Source organism: Mauremys reevesii, linkage group 18 (assembly GCF_016161935.1).
Source record: "Mauremys reevesii isolate NIE-2019 linkage group 18, ASM1616193v1, whole genome shotgun sequence".
Classification (NCBI taxonomy): Eukaryota; Metazoa; Chordata; order Testudines; family Geoemydidae; genus Mauremys; species Mauremys reevesii.
The window spans coordinates 25,296,324-25,313,888 of NC_052640.1; the positions used below are offsets into that span (position 1 = coordinate 25,296,324).

The following is a 17,565-nucleotide window of genomic DNA, read 5'->3' on the forward strand; positions in this document are numbered from 1 at the left end:
CTTTCTAGTGTTACTTCTTTATTTGTTGTTTCTTTTTTTTTTTCCCCCTCCTGACTTGATTCTTGTGATCACTATGCTGGACAAATGAGAAATGTAATGACATCAGAAGCCTTCCTCCCTCACTTTTGTAATGACAGCATAATTCCTATGGAGTTCTGTTTGCATTTGTCATTTCTTTCATTGAACGAAGACCTGGGATATATTTGTTCATTGGCACTCTTGTTGATAAGGGATGGGAAAGATGTGGTGAAAGGTTAAGTAGCACCATAAGCTAAATCAGCCATAATGTCCCTGCCTTGCTTTCTAAATCACTGGCACTCTGTACTTAGGAGAAGTCTTGCTGTGCTTGCCCTAAGTACAGGCAATGCAAGTGCTTGTCTGAGGCTCCTCCTAAGGGGTGCATAAAAACTCAGATCTCTTGAGCTAGCTGGATCTTCACCTTCCATCGTATAGACAGGAGTGAGAGTCCACTTGCTGTCCAATCTCCCATGCTGGCAGCAGGGCCGGAATAGGAGATACTCATTCTCTTTCAATGGGACCAGGTGGGGATGCACCTTTTTACCCTTTCCTGACCCACAGGACTGGAAAGGGAGGGCGCTGGCTGTCCAATCCGTCTGGCAGCATGGAACACCCTTCTTGCTGGCAGGCCCTGTCCTTGCATTCGAGCCTGCAAATGTTGGCTCTGGGACCACGGCACCTTTCATGATCAGGGAAGTCTGGAAAGCAGGGGTGGCTCAGGGCTGCAGGTGGCACTTACCCGAAGAGGCTCCCGGAAGCAGCGGCATGTCCCTTCTCCAGCTCCTATCCTGAGGCACGGCCAGGTGGCTCTGCACGCTGCCCCATCCGCAGGCACTGCCCTATCTGCAGTCACCACCCCTTCAGCTCCCACTGGCTGCGGTTGACGCCCAATGGGAGCTGCGGTTGACGCCCAATGGGAGCTGCGGGGGTGGCATTTGGGGTGGGGGCAGTGTGCAGAGTGGAGCCCCCGGCTGCTCCCATGCGTAGGAGCCAGAGCGGGGCCATGCCGCTGCTTCTGGGAGCTTCATGGAGCATCTCCCGACCCTGCTCTGTGGCTGGAGTGCTGGAGTGGGGCTAGCCCCAGACCCCACACCCCAGTGGGAGCTCGAGGGCCGGATTACAACAACTGGTGGGCCAGATCCAGCCTGCAGGCCGTAGTTTGCCCACCCCTGACCTATGGAGTACCTTGAATCATTATCAGCTGGCTTAGGCCCTGCATTTTTTTAAACAGCATTACAAAAAAAAGTAGTAAAATAAATGTTGGCAATTAAAAATAATCAAGCATCTTTTTGGTTGGATATAAACATTCCCCTGCAATGCAAAAGATTGCAAGGCCTCTGAGACCTGGAAAAATGAAACTGACTAGAAACAAGTAGGAAACTGACTAATCAGTTTTCATTATCAGACAGGCAATAGAGGCAAAGGACTTGAAAAGCATGTAAAAAAAAGTTATTAGTTTTTAAAATTCTTTCTCTTTTAATAATCTAAATGGCAGACGCGGGTAATGACATTTGTGTTTTTAATACTCGATTTTTAAGCAGATAGCGTCCCTTTAAAGAAAATATGAGGTCATAAATACTGTGAGATTAGATGTCCCAAAGACCGGATATAGCGATGGTTCTGGGTTTATGGCATTCCTCAAGGCATTACAGTATAAGACATTCTGTGACTGGTTTTTATGAAGATCAAAGGGCTCAAAGCCCTTCAGAATAAGATTTCCAAATCATCCAGAGGGTGACACCAAATTGTCCAGAGGGAAGGGGGATCTTTAAAGTGTCAAGATAAGGACCTTTCTAATGCTCTGTCCTGTGCAACAGTTATTTCTGCCCAGGCCAGAGGAGCATGTGGTTTAATCAAAGTTCCTCTGCTGGGATTAGGTGGAGAGATGGACACGTTGAGTTGGGAGAGGTAAAGGGCTGGCTGGACTCTTCACCCAAAATGGGAACAGAACTTGACTCAAGTTTTTTGAAAGCTTTGGACAAGTTTAAAAAATTAGCTCTCTAGGGCTAGATTGTGAGTCAGACTCGGTGCCCATGCAGACAGGTAACAATCTCAGTCAGACCCCTATGGGCACTATCCCGACATTGTCTCTGAGCAAATAGGAATTGGTGGGAGTGCTCGTTAAGGTCATGTGGGTGGGAAAAGGATGAAGAAAGGCCAAGTTATGGCTCTGGAACTCTGTTTTCTACTCAGAGCAGCTGAGCAACATGGGAGCAGGAGGAGGTAGTAATTTGCTGCTAGTATAGGCCTGGAATAAATGACTACCAGCTAGGAGCCAGGCGGTAACAGGGGGAGGATTGTGCCTCAGAGGGGTATTGCTGGGGCAGTACAACTCCCACACCACCCATTACACAGGCTGTATTTAAATTCCATCTAGCCCATGCACGGTTAGTTTGTTTTGACCCTCAGTTTCCTGCCTTCAGCCAGCACTAGGAGCAGGAATATAAAAATGTCCTGGACAAACACATCCGCAGTCTCTCTGGTGCGGCCGAAAGCAAGAAGCCCCAAAAATCTCCCCAGAAAGTTTGTTCCCGTACAGTGGTCAGAGCAATTTGTAGACTCAGAGAGGTTTAAATGGTTCAAATATGGGCCGGGTAAGCACCAATCTGTTACATTGTCCTGGCACAGGTGTCAACTACTGATATGTTTTCTGTCCATAAAGAGCAACCGTTTATTTTCAGTCTGAATGACTTTTTTTTAAGGAAAAACAGCAAGCCAAGAATGAACAAAATGCTCCATGACCGAGAGCTCTGCATGTGTGTCTCCTCTATAACCGGGTACATCTGAACTGAGGATAAAAGACCATTGCTGCCAGCAGCCTTCAGGAAATTTCAAGATGAAAACAAAACAGTAAGAGTCACACACTCTGTGCCATGTCCAATCACAGTGCTCCTTCCCAATATTATAATATGGTACATTGGTTGTCCTAAAGATTACACAGTGACCCTAATATTTTCTAGGCATGGTCTTATTTAATACTAATATTAATAATACCCAGCTGTTATATAGCACTCCTCATTAGTAGACCTCAAAGCTCTTAACAACTGATACCAATGATCAGTATCCCCATTTTAAAGGTGGGGGAAACTGAGGCACAGAGAGGGGAAGTAACTTGCTCAGCATCACCCTGAAGGCCAGTAGCAGATCTAGGAATAGAACACAGGATTTCAGAGGAAAAAAAAGGAGGGATAGAAATGATTCCCCCTTGTCAGAATAAAACACTTAGAGTTTCCTTTCAAAATGACATTTTATTTTGAATATTTATAATGTTTATATTATTTTACATTTTATAGAGTGTGTGTGTGTGTGTATATATATATATATATATAAATAAATGCAATGTAGAATTTTTTAAAAAATTCAAATTTGAAATGTTTTGATCAATTGAAACAAAAGTTTCTTTCAAGGAGAATGTCCAGATATTCAGATTTCATGCCAAATCGGAACAAAAAAGAAATTTTGAAATCTTCCGCAAACCAGAATTTCCCATCTCCTCCCAGCCCAGTCATGTTATTGTATGTGCAACACAACCTGGTTAACAAATGTCTTGCACCCTGTTTTAGTGACCCGGACAAAGCATTTAAGCAGCAGATTCCAAGTTCTCCTTTTAGTAGGCCCTCCTTCTTGTTTACTCTTCACCAGCCAGGTCTCCTCCTTCCATCCCTCTTAAAGCAACAGTATCCCAAGCATCAGAACAGAGAGATCTATGTTGTCACTGTTACACTTGCCAGGGTACTGAATAAGGTACTGGGCTAAATGGACGAGAGGTCGAGCTCAAGCGTGGAAATTACTATGTTCCTATGCTCCTGTGTCCCTTTAACTGTTGGCTTTAAAATCAAAGTAGAGAGAGACACACACACACACAAATTATTACATTGTCATTCAATCTGGATTCAGTCCAGTGCGAACCCTGAAAATCTGGAACTGATCCAGTGGAAAGGCAGGAACAAGGCTGAGACTCCTAGTAAACACCACGTGATTTCTGGTATTTGCAGGGCATCTGTTTTCTCTGCCCTTGCAGTACCTTTGTCTGGCTCTATGGAGGATCCTGGGTGACTGGTCATTTTATTATGGCCTGGCACATCTGAGATCAAGCCACTCAGCTTGTCAACATGCTCCCAGCAGAAAAACTTCAGTTGAAACCCTTGCTCTGGGCTTTGAAATCTGAACGGTGTCCAACTCTGACAGAAGGGTGTGATGAGAGCCTCTCTCTGTGATGTTGCCGTCTGAACAATGGTACGTTTGTGCGGTCTGAAAAGACAACAGGCAGCGAGCAGGACAAGTGTCTATCACAGACTGAACTGGAGCAGGGTGGGTATTAACAGAAAAGAAACCTCAGGTCTCAGCTTTTCTCTAGGTGCAGCAGTCTAACACCTACATTTAATAACCACAAAAAATGACACATGCACACTCCAACGTCCCCTTCTAAAGAGGAGTTGTATTTTGCAAACTCCCTTTTGCTGGAACATCTGGTCAGACTTGGCTCCTTCGAAAGCTGCACCTTATTAAATGTACCAGGAAACTCAAGAGGAAAACTCTCCAGAGGGGGGAAGAGAGGAGGATTTTGAAGAGATGTACTTTCCCTTAATACATTAATTGCTTAAGAAGCAGCCACGGCTTGAAACAACAACTGAGATTCTGTTGTTCATAGTTTCTATGTCTCTATTTCTCAAGGGCCAGATTTTGCAACCCTGAGCGGTGCTGAACAGTGCTGACATTGTGCCATCTCGTTAAAATCAAAGGAACAATGGTGTAAGAGTTGCAGCATGTGGCCCTTAATTTTTATAGCCTTGGGGCAAACAGATTCCACATTATGATTTATTCTTTGTAGCTCCTAGAGAATCCCAGCTGAGATCAAGGGCCCACTATAGGCACTGAATGGACGGACACATGGCAAGAGACAGTCCCTTTCTGTGAAGAGCTTGCAATTTCAATAGATAGGGTAGACAAAGAGGAGGAGAAAGGGAGTATTATTATCCCCTTTTACAGATGGGGAACTGAGGCACGAAGACAGAATGATTTGCCCACAGTACAGCAGGGAGCTTGTGGCCAGGAACTGAACATAGATCTTCTGCTTTAAGCACAAGAGTCCTCTTCCTTGTGCAGGTCTGTAGTTCCATTGTGAGAAATCCAACTGCTGGACCGCATGTGAGCTGGAAAGAGATCCTCCTAAGGATCAGCCCTAGTTGTAAAAGAAATATTTTGTGCTGTCTGTGCAACTTGCTGCCACAAGATGTAACGCTGAGTGTGAGAACACAGTAGGGTTCAAAGAGAAGTGTAGTCTTTTAGGCCAATGATTTCATGGACTCTGGAGGACTCAGTGTTTGGGAGCCCAGCTTAGTGCAAATGGATGCCCAGCTTAGCGAACCATCCGCTTAGCAAAAATGTAAGTCTACGGCCCCAGTTCTCCATTGCCATGTCACTTGCGCAGCCATTTACTGATGTGCAAAATCAGGAGCGTTTCAGGCTCTGAGAGGTGGGAGTTTCCAAAGCACTCTGTGTTGGCCTAACTCTGCTCTCAGTAAAATCAATGGTAAAATGGCCATTGACTTCAGCGGGAGCAGAGTCTAATCCTTTTTAGAACCCTACCCGTCTCTTGCCCTTATATGCTCACATTTGTTTCTTTATAAGGGTTATAAACCCTCAGGATTCAGGGTGTGATGAGGAATAGGAAGAAACTTGCTTTATGTTGTGATTATTCCATAATTGTCCACGAGGGATTGCTTCACAAGGAAGTGAAGCATCTGGAGAGAGAGAATATTGAACTAGATCCCCTGCTGCTCTGATTTCGTTAGGGTGACCAGATCTCCCGATTTTATAGGGACAGTCCCTATATTTGGGGCTGTGTCTTATATAGGCGCCTATTACCCCTCCCCCCCCCCGCCGCCACACACACACACACCCTCTGTCACGATTTTTCACACTTCCTGTCTGGTCACCCTAGATTTGGTTTGGCAATTGGGTGTAGCAGGGAACTGACTAGAAGATGGAAACAGGGAAAAATGCCCTCTTCCCAAAGATGGAATGTGTCCAAGTGGCTAGATCACAAGACTATGCACCAGGACACCTGGGTTCTCTTCCTCATTCCATTCTTTGACCTTCGGCACCACTTCACTTTACTAAGCCCCAATTCCCCTGCCAGTAGCATGGTGATATTAATACGATCTATCCTGACTGGGCTGAATTAGTTAATATCTGTACAGCGCTTTGGTGCAGTAAAGAGCTATATAAGTGCTATTTACTATTAGAAGGTTGTATAAAAGAGCCAGTGATGCAAGTCTTGGCAATCTTACCACTGCCATACATCTTTCCAGGAGGCTATCCACACCCATGTCCCATGGGTTAGAAGTATTCTACCGTAAATCTCCATTTACTCGGTGAGATGGCTTTTTATTTCGCATACAAGCTACAGAAATCGTAGCATCTTCCTTTCCCTTCGTCCGGACCCAGAGCAGATGTTGGGAAAGGATCCAAATTGGTATATTGCTCCTATAAGAGATCACTTGCATAAATCACCCTTCTTTCTACTGCTGTATTATTAAGCCCCTTCGTTTTCAGTTTAAACCAATTTTTACTGAAAATTTCCCCAGTTTTACAAAAAGTAGTATTCAGTTTTTTGTGTCTGATGTTCAACCTACTTTTGTATCCTTCCTATATAAAATATATAAAATAACTTGCTTTATTAGGAAAATACAATACATTGAAAGAGCCATATGTATTGCAATAATACATTAGTCTGTGTTGTGTGCAAAGCTGCCTGTTGAAGTAAGGCTAAACATTAGTCTAGAAGTTACACATCATAAACAAAGAGGCCTGCGTGCAGGTTCTGAAGTGCGTGCGCATCTGAACATACTGATAAATCTCACACCCACCATGTAGACATGTCAAGCAGTTAGCAGAGAACAGTTTAAAGATTTGATGCACTAAAATGGGAAACAAACCAAACAATTGTACCAGAATATGTTTCAGAACTCAAGGAAGTATTTGAAAGTTTTAAAAAACAAAAACAGGAGAAAAGGATTCATATGATTGTATGTACTGCAAATGGTGTGGCCCAGTATTAAATGTAAATATGAGGTCATAGTTCCAAGTCGACAACAGTAAACTGTTTATTCAAATGCAAAGTTTTATTTGGGGGTTAGAGATGTGCTGTTAAACGCAGAGGTGGCGGCGTGTGTTGAGTTCTCTTGTAGTTCTGCAGCAACCCACACTGATGAACGGAATTCAAAGCATTAACCCACGGAAGACTTTTTTCCACCATCTTTCAGTCCACCAAAATAAACCCCAATATTTACCCAGAAAAATTATTAATAGTTTTTGCACTGATTTTTCACCTGTTTTTGTTGTTGTGGTAAGAAACACGGATACATTCCTGGGAAAAATTAAATAAAATAAAAATTAAAAGCAAAGGGCCCTATGTATTTTATATATAGTGTGCAGCTCTGGTTGCTGTATTATAGGAGAAAGATGCAGAGCACAGGGCAAAGCAGAGAGCAAACAGAATGAGGCAGGGTCTTCTGGGATTTCAAGTTATTCAAAAAAGGCTGAAAGAATTACACGTGCAAAGCAAAATGGGGGGCGGAGAGAAAACTACTTTAAGGTGTAACACTATTTGAAGGGGCTAGAGAAGTGAGAGGTTATACGGTTCTTTGAGTTAGTGTCACGTGCAAGGATAAGAGATCCCTGATTTAGGCAAGGGAGGAGACAGCATGCAAGGAATTTAGGCAAGATTGCATCAGACAGCCTGTCATTCATACGTGTAACAAGTTACCAAAGGTAGCAATTGTGTCAATAGGTTTTCAGAGGCTCTTTATAGGGATCTGGAAAAAAGAAAAGAGACAAATAATGTGGGCGATGGAAGGAGGAAGGGAGAGTTCAGTGGTTACCGAAAGAGATTGAGTGTGATGGAAATTCTGGCCTCTCTCCAGTGCAAGATTTCCTATCAGATGGGTTATATTGCAACGGGTGCCGAGGCTTTCTGTGAGATGTACTTCGTGGATCAAAGATGCTACCCAAAAATAAATGGCAAACGTAAGACGGCAGAGTGGGCTTTACGGGTTGTCCCCAAGACCTGCTGATGCCACACAGCTGTTCTGATAGCCCTGAGAGCCCTGCTCTTGTGCCTATCTGCTGCTCCCATGTGCAATTGGGCAGAAAGCAGATGGATTTGCCTTGTTGAGGATTGGCACACTGTCCTCTGGTGTGGGGCAGCCCCCCGATGGTGTACCACTGACATAGCTGGCTTCTATGCCACCCCACTTCTGCAGCCTCTGGGGTAGAGGGCATACCAAGGGCATTCCTGAGGGTTGGAGCTATGCTATGCTCTAATGTGGCTTGGCTAGCGGATGGCTTTGGGTCATGGGGAGCATTCCTGAGAGGAAGATATGTGACCGGAGCATGTTGCTAGACATCTTACGAGAAAGGGCTTTCTTACAAGATTTCTACTGCCTGCTGTTTCTAACGATGCTAGAGATATGACGAGAATGCCCTTGCGCCTTAACAATATTAAGTGATTTATTTGAAACCTCCAATCTGTTTTACACAGTGCTCAAGCTTTGGGTGAAAGGTTCAAGGTGCTTTGCCTAAGGGATGGGCAAATCCAATCATAACCCTATGGCTTTGGGTCTGCATCAGATCCACGGTCCAAAAGAGCCTGTTTTCCAGAAGTGGTTTAGATACGGCCCAAGATTAAAGTGACCGTATGTCCTGGTTTTTCTGTCATGGTTCCAGTTTTTTATTTGATGTCCCTGAATCCTGGGAACTTCTTTCAGGAGACCTGAATTGTTCTGATTTCTCGTTACATCTGTCAAAACATTTATCATCTTGTAATGGCAAACTGCTTGTTGCTACAGCAAACAGAACTTGCTTGGTGTTTTCCAGGGACAAACAGGGCAGTAGCACAGGCGTTCAGTGGGATGAGGCGTGTTTGGAGTCAGGAGAACAATCAAATGAGTGCCGACCCCAACAGAATCTGTACATTTGCTCAGAGTCCATATTAATGACAAGTGCTCAGTGTTTCGGGATGAACTCATTCAGAACAGCTGATATACTGAGGAAAATATCATCCTGTCTGAGAAATGCACACGGGGTGTTGGGCTATCAAATGCTGGCAGTAGCAACTCTAGCACGCTGCGGTTAAAATAAAGTGTGGTTTGGGTGGCTCTTTAGTGACCCTAAAAGCATCCCAGTTTTTGGCCTAAAAGCATCCCAGTTTTTGGTTTGAGAATACAGTGACTGTACCCGAGATGGCAGAAATCTCGTGCGATCAGAAGTCCTCATGGGATTTCCACATTCAGAACAGCAGAAATCTCATGCTGTCGGGTTATTTTGTGGGATTTTAGTAGATGAAGCTGTCAGACGTCTTGGACAGCAGCTGGCATCACAAGAGTCCTGCCATCTGGGGCCAAAATCCATGAGAACGCGTTGTGCAAGATTTCAACATACCTCAGACTCAAACCTTAGTCCTGGATTAGCATCAAACCCCAAACTCTAACCTAGACCTAATCCAGACCCAGATCTGAACCTTGCCTCCTAAATTTGTCAGGATCTTAACCACTAGGCCAAGTGGGGAATCTCTTTCCAGGCAGTATCTGCAGGGCTGTCTGCTCTGGCAGACCATCATTCTAGTGCTCTTTATTGTATACCCCTGTTGAGTGGTGCCACTGTAGCAGGGTGATCTGACCTGTCACTTCTCCAGGAGCTGCTGTAATGCCCCATGTATTTCGCTTTTGCCTTTCCAGTGGGCAGCTCGCTAACAGCCGCTCTCAGCGGGAAGGTGACGAGTTAAGCGCTTCCCATTTTGACTGCTCCCTCAAAGGGTAAAAGTGGTTTAACCATCTGCCCGCTGCCTGGCAAATGCACGCGCCGCCGGGGAAGGCGACTCACCAGCTTGGTAAGAGAGCGCCCTGGCAGGGAGGGGCAGCGACGGAGCTGTCGCAGTGCTGAATGGGAGTGAAGTAAAAGAGAAACCAAAGACTACAACCGGGGATGGTCTCGTAGCTGAGGCTGGGCATCTGGAGTGCTGCATTCTAGCCTTGGCGCTGCCACAGATTCCTTCTATGACCTGGGACAAATCACTCCGCCTTTGTTTGCCTCAGTTTCCCTCTCTGAAAAATGGGGGAAATACCAGTGTCTTACCTGACAGGGGGACCATGAGACTTCGTTCCTTAATGGGTGAAATCCATCCCCATGCTAAGGGCCAGCCCAATTCCTGGGAAGCACTGACGCCCTCAAAATAGGGCTTATTTGGCACATAGGGCTTGTGCGGTCTCTCCTCATGAGGTGGCCTTGACTCTCTTTGACTCCAGTGCTTGGCTCCCCTTGGATGGAAGGTGCTATAGTGCAGTGTATTATTACATGAGCCAGTAAAACAATGTAAACAACCTGGGCCTGATTCTCAGTTACTCAGTTTCTCTGCTAGGAGTGGGAAGTCAGTGGGGTGGGGAGGAGAGAAAGATGGTTTTAAGACACCTTTTATCACCTTATTTTGGCGGGGTGGAGGTTTGCCCAGCCCCTGGTGCAAAATCCCTACCTACCCAGCGCCTGGTGTAAGGTAGAGCAGCCTCAGGGCTGCTCTAACTTATACTCTGCTTACCATGCCCCCACCCATGGGCCCCGGGAAGCAGAAAAGAGGTGGAGAGAAGTATACCCCAATCTGCCTCCTATGCCGGGGCATAGAGAAAATTAGCATATTGTCCTTACACTAGCTTCTGCCAGCTAATAGGGTTCTCTGTGCAGGGGGCATTTGGAGGGGGAGCATTTTCAGCCTCTTTACACTGTCAGAGCAGCATCAAACAGCCTTAGTGTAACTGAGAATCAGGCCCCCTGCGATTTCCCTCCCACGCTCCCCAGGCCTGCGGTGTGTCGCGCAAACCACGGATCCTTCTCCAATGTAGCCAAAGCAGTGTTAAGCCCCCAAAAAGTGCATTGTGGGATTCTCTTGTCTTCCCCCCCCCACCCCCAGCCCTCCTCCGCCCTCTCTCTGGAGCTGTGTGTTTGAAATGATATCTATTTCTCTTTGTGACAGCGCACCCTGACTGCTGCCTTGACGTTCTCCCGAGCTGACATCCCGACCGGTATGACACTGATGCCGTTGGGCAGAAATCAGAGCCGGTTTGCTACATGCCTATGTGCAGCCACGGCGCCTGTAGCGCCGACGAGAGCCCCCAGTGCCCTGTTGGGGAAATGGAGCGAGCACGTGGGCCCGGGATGAACTCCGGGAGAGAGCAGGCAGCAGCCAGCATGATCTCGCTACCCATTTTCGGTTTTAAATGTTCCTATCGGTGTCTTTTTTCCTCCCCTTGCCCGTCTGAGGGTTTATTTCCCGTTTCTCCCCCTTGTCGCGGCGTCCTTGGGGAGCTGTGCTTTTGTGAGCTGGAAAAGGAGCGTGCGGGCATGTGATCAGCCCTTATTAGTGTCGGGAGAGAACCAATTGTTCCTGGCTTCTGGGACCATTACCTGTCATTTGCCTTTATTAAGTCCGTGATGAGAGAGTTTAAAATTAAAGGCTTCGTAAATTGGATTCCGGCTCGAAAGGGAGGCAAGGACTTGGAGGTTAGCGCCGAGCCGGTGAAGGGGGCTTTGGAAACGGCACCAGATTTGGGTGTTTATCTTAGCATAGGAGGATCCTTTGCCAAAGGGTAGGGGCTGGAATGGCCTTGGGGTGGAGAGACCTCTCTGGCTGTGTTAACGCTGCAGTAGATTCGCTGCAGAGTGTTTGCAAGGCTAGAAGAATACCGTGCCATCGCAAGCCAGGTGATGCACTGCTTGGAGAGGAAGAGCGATCTTGCGGTTGAGGGCGGCTGAAGATCTGTGTTTCAGATCCTGTCTGTGCTGCAGAGGGCTTGAGTGACGTCAGGAAATCAGCTAGCTCGCTGTGGTTCATTTCCCTAGCTACAGAAAGGGGATGTTGCTTTATTTTCTCTCACCCATGGTTTCCCTTGTCAGTTTAGATTGCAAGCGTCTGGGGGCGGGCACTGCCTCTTTTCATGTTTGTACAGCTCCGAACACAATGAGATCCCTCTCTGCTAGGCCCGCTAAGCATGACTGCAAGATAAGTAATTCTAATAATCCCATGCCATAAAACAAGCAGGTCAAATCAGGTGAGCCGGCTGGCCGATGAGCAGGGCTTCTCTTCAAGGGTCTGCAGCATTAATTCACTGATTCTGAGGTTTGTCCCTGAATTAACTTTATAAACACGCTTTAGGATGAACTGTCTCAAGTGCGGGTAGCTCATTTGGGAAATATCTGGGGCCAGTCGAGACAAAGGGCTGCAGTCACGCTCGTTTCCTCAGCCAGATAAAAAGCTCACGTTGACATTACTCTGATTGGAAGCATCATGGTCTAGTGGTTAGAGCACAGGACTGGGGGGCAGGACTCCTGGGTTTCATGCCCAGATCTGCCAGTGATTTGCTGTGACATTGGGCAAGTCTCGGGGGGGGGGCGAATTTCAAAGCCCCCTTTTGTAATTGGTGCAAATTGTGCCCTTGCTTTTTTATAACCCAGATTCAATGCTGGCACCAAGCTTGGTATTTAGATGGCTAAATACTTAACTGGAGGTGAAAGCAAAGTGCAGAGCTCCCAAATGGCAAGATTTGCCCCTGCAATTAATTGTGGTTACAAAAATGAGGGGGCAGCTTCTACAGGCAAAATTTGCAATGCCCATACGGAGACCGCTGTATAAAAATCAGGCCCTGGACTGCTCTGTGCCTCAGTTTCCCCATTGAAATTCTTCGCTTTTCCTCTGCTCTGCCTTGTGCCTCTCACCCAACTCAACCTGGGATGGGTTCAGCAGTGAGCTACCCTTTTCCCTAGGGGAACCCAGGACTAGCAGTAACGCAATGGGAAAGGCAAAGCAGGCTGAGCGTTCCCCTCAGGCCACTCCTTTCTCTAGTGGGCGGTGGTAGCAATCGATGGGGTAGGAGAATGCGCCCCCTTCCCTGCAAGAATCAGGCTCCTGCCTTGCTATGAATTTCCAAGGCTGATTGTTGCTTTTTCAGTGGGGTGTCTTGGATTTTTCCATGGGAAAATCCATAGGAAAGGGATGGGAGGAAATGAGGAATTCTCATGGGAGAACCCACAGGAAGGAGTCAAGGTTGGTGGGAAACCTCATGGAATTCCCTCCAAGTTGGGTGCAGGCAGGGTGGGGAAGCAGAGGGGACTGACCCCAAATACACAGCTCCCCTACGACTCCACACTGGCTGTGGGTTATCCTGTAGTGACATCAGCAGCACCCTGCCGTAAATAGCCCATTCAAGGGGGTTCGGTGGCAGAGATGAGAGATTGCAGGAGAGTTAATGCACCCTCTGGCTTCGTTACCAGATGGATCCCTCACTGTTTGCTAGGAGAGCACACACCTCTGCTGTCCAGCCTTGACTTGCTTGCACGGCACCCTGGGCCCACAGGACACGCTCTGCAGGTCCAGGGGTGGGAATTGGGAGGCTACTGAACCCCGTCACTCTTTATCAGTGGGGTGGGGAGATCAATGCCTGGAGGAAGGGTCCCCTCTACATGTGGATCCTGGTTGAGTGCCTCCTGGAAGGGTCTGAGGGTCCTCAGCTGTCACTGACTTCACTGAGAGTTCTGGGTGCTCAGTACTTCTCGGGAGCCCCTTTGCGGGATCAAGTCATTAGCAAAAGGGAAATGCTGCTGCTGCTCTCACTGCGCAGAGGTCTGTGCTTTAGGAGGTGGGGGGCGTGAGCTTTTCTCCCTGACGCGGTGTTCTGAGGTTAGCTGGCAGCCGGGGTGCCTGCATTATGCGGGTGCAGATCATTCATGTCTGCTTGTGTTAATACCTAACAAACCAGGAATTAATGAATATGCTTTAATTCCTGTCTTGCCATGTCCGGGAGCTTAACTATAAGGAGATTTGTCACAGATACGTTGGAATTGCCAAACGACAACAAACCAGTGGTCCGTCTAGTTTCCGACCTGTGGACGTTTCAAAGGAAGTAATGGAAAATCCCTTATAGCGTACAAAGTTGTATGTTATTACTGCTTCTGTTACCGTAGCGATTGGGAAACCCGAACTGAGATAGGGGTCCCCCTGTGCTAGGTGCTGTACGAACACAGAGTGAGAGGCAGTCCCTGCCCCAAAGAACTTCCAATCTAAACAGACAACAGGTGGGAAACTGAGGCACAGAGAGATGAAACAACTTGTCCAAAGTCACACACTGAGTCTGCAGCAGCACATTGAAGCCAAAGCCCTGGGGAAGATCGTGTCTTAACCCCAAGACTACCCTTCCTCTCTGCCACTCAGCATATGTTTTCCTACCCTCAGCTAGGGACTGTTAAGCATGGGGAACAATACCTCTGACACTACTCTATCCTAGCCTTGTGATGTAGGCCATCTATCAGCCACTTAGAGCAACGCCCCTCTGCCATGTACATTGGCCAAACCAGACAGTCTCTGCACAAAAGAATAAATGGACACAAATCAGACGTCAAGAATCATAACATTCAAAAACCAGTCGGAGAACACTTCAGCCTCCCTGAACACTCAATTACAGACCTAAAAGTGGCAATTCTTCAACAACAAAACTTCAGAAACAGACTCCAACAAGAAACTGCAGAACTGGAATTAATTTGCAAACTGGACACCATTGAATTAGGCTTGAATAAGGACTGGGAGTGGTTGCCTCATTACACAAACTAAAAACTATTTCCCCATGCTAATTTTCCCCCTACTGTTACTCACACCTTCTTGTCGGCTGCTTGAAATGGGCCATCCTGATTATCACTACAAACGTTTTTTTCCTCCTGCTGATAATAGCCCACCTTAATTGATTAGTCTCGTTATAGTTGGTATGGCAACACCCATTTTTTCATGTTCTCTGTGTGTGTATATAGCTTCCAACTGTATTTTCCACTCCATGCATCTGATGAAGTGGGCTTTAGCCCATGAAAGTTTATGCCCAAATAAATTTATTAGTCTCTAAGGTGCCACAAGTACTCCTCGTTCTTTTTCCTTAGAGGTGACTCACATCATTCTCACATTTGCGACCATGGGAGCTGACCTCAGGTCTTTCAGAAAATAAGCCTGGGAGACTTCATCAGAAGTAAAAACCTTCCCAGCAGGTACTGGAGGAGCAAATACACTAAGGAACAATTTTAAAATTCCTCTTTGTTGGCATGGTGGCCACCCACCAGTCGCAAAGCAGCAGCAACAGGGCTAGATCCTGTGTTGTGGGCAGCTGCTCTGTTCTGATCTGCCGGCTAAAAGGGGTCTCAAGCCTGGGATCTGGCACAGGAAGATCACCGGGGAGTGTCATCTCACAGCAGCCTTCCTCCACCAACCACCCTCCCTGCTGCTGTTCAAGGAGATGTGGCCAGGGGAAGGGGTGCATGTTCACAGCTTCCTTGTGCCTTGCTGTCTACCAGTCCCCTGGAGTCTTTGGTAACTGGTATAACTTAAACTGCTTTGACTTCTGCGGGGGCACTGGCCCAGCACACAGCCAGGCCGGGATCAGAGGAGCACAAAGATGATCCTTAGAACCCCTGATGCTCCACCCCTCCACTGTGCATTCCTCAGCCTGTCTTGTGATATCTGGACACCCCATAAAAACCCCTTTGAGGTGTTCAGCAAATCCTGAGTCACATGGCTTCTTGGCATATTTATATCTGTTCCAGGCTGGGATGAGACAATAACCATGCTTTCATGCCTGGAATTTCACAACACATTGGAATCCCCAAACAAATAGCGCTATTAATTATAAGACATTGCTTTGATGAATGACGCCCCAGAGACAACATCTCGTTTTCCCCAAGGGAGACAACTGGGGTGGTGGGGTTGTCTTGAGTGTTGTGTGATGCAGGGGAAGTCCTGGGTGTTGCATGATCAAGAGGGTGTTGTTCCTCTTTTCTAGTGTGCTGGACAGTTAATGTCAAGTCAAAGCCGCATCTGGGTTACGTCATCTGGCGATGGGGCTGTCTCGTCGCAGGTCAGTTTGTCTTACCAGAAACAAATTCAGCTCTTGATTTCCAAGGCTCTTTGACTATGTTATACTCATGTTATAGGTCATATGCTGTAAAGCCTTCAATGGCGAGGGATCTGCCTACCTTAGAGACCCCCTCTCCTCATGCCATACTGCCCCAGCTGCAGGCAGCGGAGGCACTTGAGCTGGGGGGAACCCCCTCATTATAAGAGAGAGGTGGGCTGCCAACAGGACATTCACAGGGAAGGCTTTGGGTCTCTAGAATCTCAGTTCAAAATAGGCCGAACATGATCATCTGCTGAAAAAGCCATTGACTTGTCTTCCCCCCAAACCCTGTCGTGTTCCTGGGATGGCTAAAATGGCTCTTTTCCAGCCTTGATTTCATTGGCTGATTTGTAGATAGCATGTCTTGCTGCTGGGTGATCACCGGTTGTGACTGTAAGTCTAAATACTAGAGCTTTTTGTACAGGTGTCATTTATTGCTATGCCAAGCTAATTAATTTAATCAGTTTGGGAAGATCTCCCCTTTTGTGGAGGGGCTTTTGGATTATGGTAGACTCATAACGCTTCCCTAGAAAACAGCTTTCGTTTGTGACATTGTATGTGTCTAAGTGGAGAGGACCATGGATGGATGCCTGTAGTATGCAAGGAAGGTACATAGTTGGGAGGACAAAGGGGTCAGGAGCGCAGGAGGAGAGGCTAGACGCAGACAGAAGACAACATGCTTTCAGGATCAGTCACTAGGGAGGGGGAGAGGACAGGGCTGGGGATCAAGGAGGAGAGGTAGAATGTGGAAGGTCACGCTGGATTTTGTCAATTTCGCGTGTATGTGTGCATGCATGCGCGCATGGTGGGGGTTCTATGTGTTTGTACAAGATGTCTCCATGCATGTGACATGAACAGCGTGTCTGTGACTTGTCAGAATGTGACGTGTATGTGTCTCCATGTGTGCACAGCATGCTGGCAAGCATAAGACATGTGGACAGCATGTGGTTGACATGTGCATGTGGCAGGTGTGATTCTGGATGTACAGTATTTCTACACACATGCAGCATTGGTGAAGTATATTTGCACATGTTGCAGGACTGCTTTCGCAGGCTTGCCGTGGGCTTGTTCAGACAGCATCGCTGACTTTTGCTAATGCCTCCCAAACCCGAGGGAGCACTTCCCGCTGAAACATACAAAGCAGAACATGAACTGAAAAATGCATTTTCCAAACTGACTAGGAAGCAGAGAAAAACCCAAGGCTGACCCCACTCCCCCACCTCGTTGTCTTTGCTGAGCGTGTTCATTCCTTATGTCAGCACAGACCATTGAGACATCTGGATGGGTTCATGTGAGTCCGTGGGTTTCAGATCACTTTGCGTGGAAAAGCCTACCGTGCGCTGCTCATCTCAGTGACAGGCAGCTCCTGCCTGCACATGGCAAAATGGGGGGATGTTCTGGTTCTGATCCAATAAGCAACATTCTTGCACTGAGTTCGATTGACTTAGCCCTCCAGATCAGACGGCTTTTTGCTTTTGGTGCAAAAGAAAACAATATAGGTCCCTGAGGGTCAGTTATTCACTAGCACAAGGCAAGACTTACCCTCATCTACACTAATTTTATGTATGTT

General features: G+C 47.0%; 1 long non-coding RNA gene across 4 annotated transcripts in view; it reads left to right on the forward strand.

Annotated features, from left to right (window-relative positions):
* Window positions 1–17,565, forward strand: part of LOC120386063 — a 177,787-nt gene that overhangs the window by 138,305 nt on the left and 21,917 nt on the right. For all 4 annotated transcript variants that reach the window (XR_005589504.1, XR_005589503.1, XR_005589502.1 and 1 more), the window contains one exon: window positions 2,721–2,868. This is a non-coding gene — a long non-coding RNA (uncharacterized LOC120386063). The remainder of the gene's footprint in view (window positions 1–2,720; window positions 2,869–17,565) is intronic.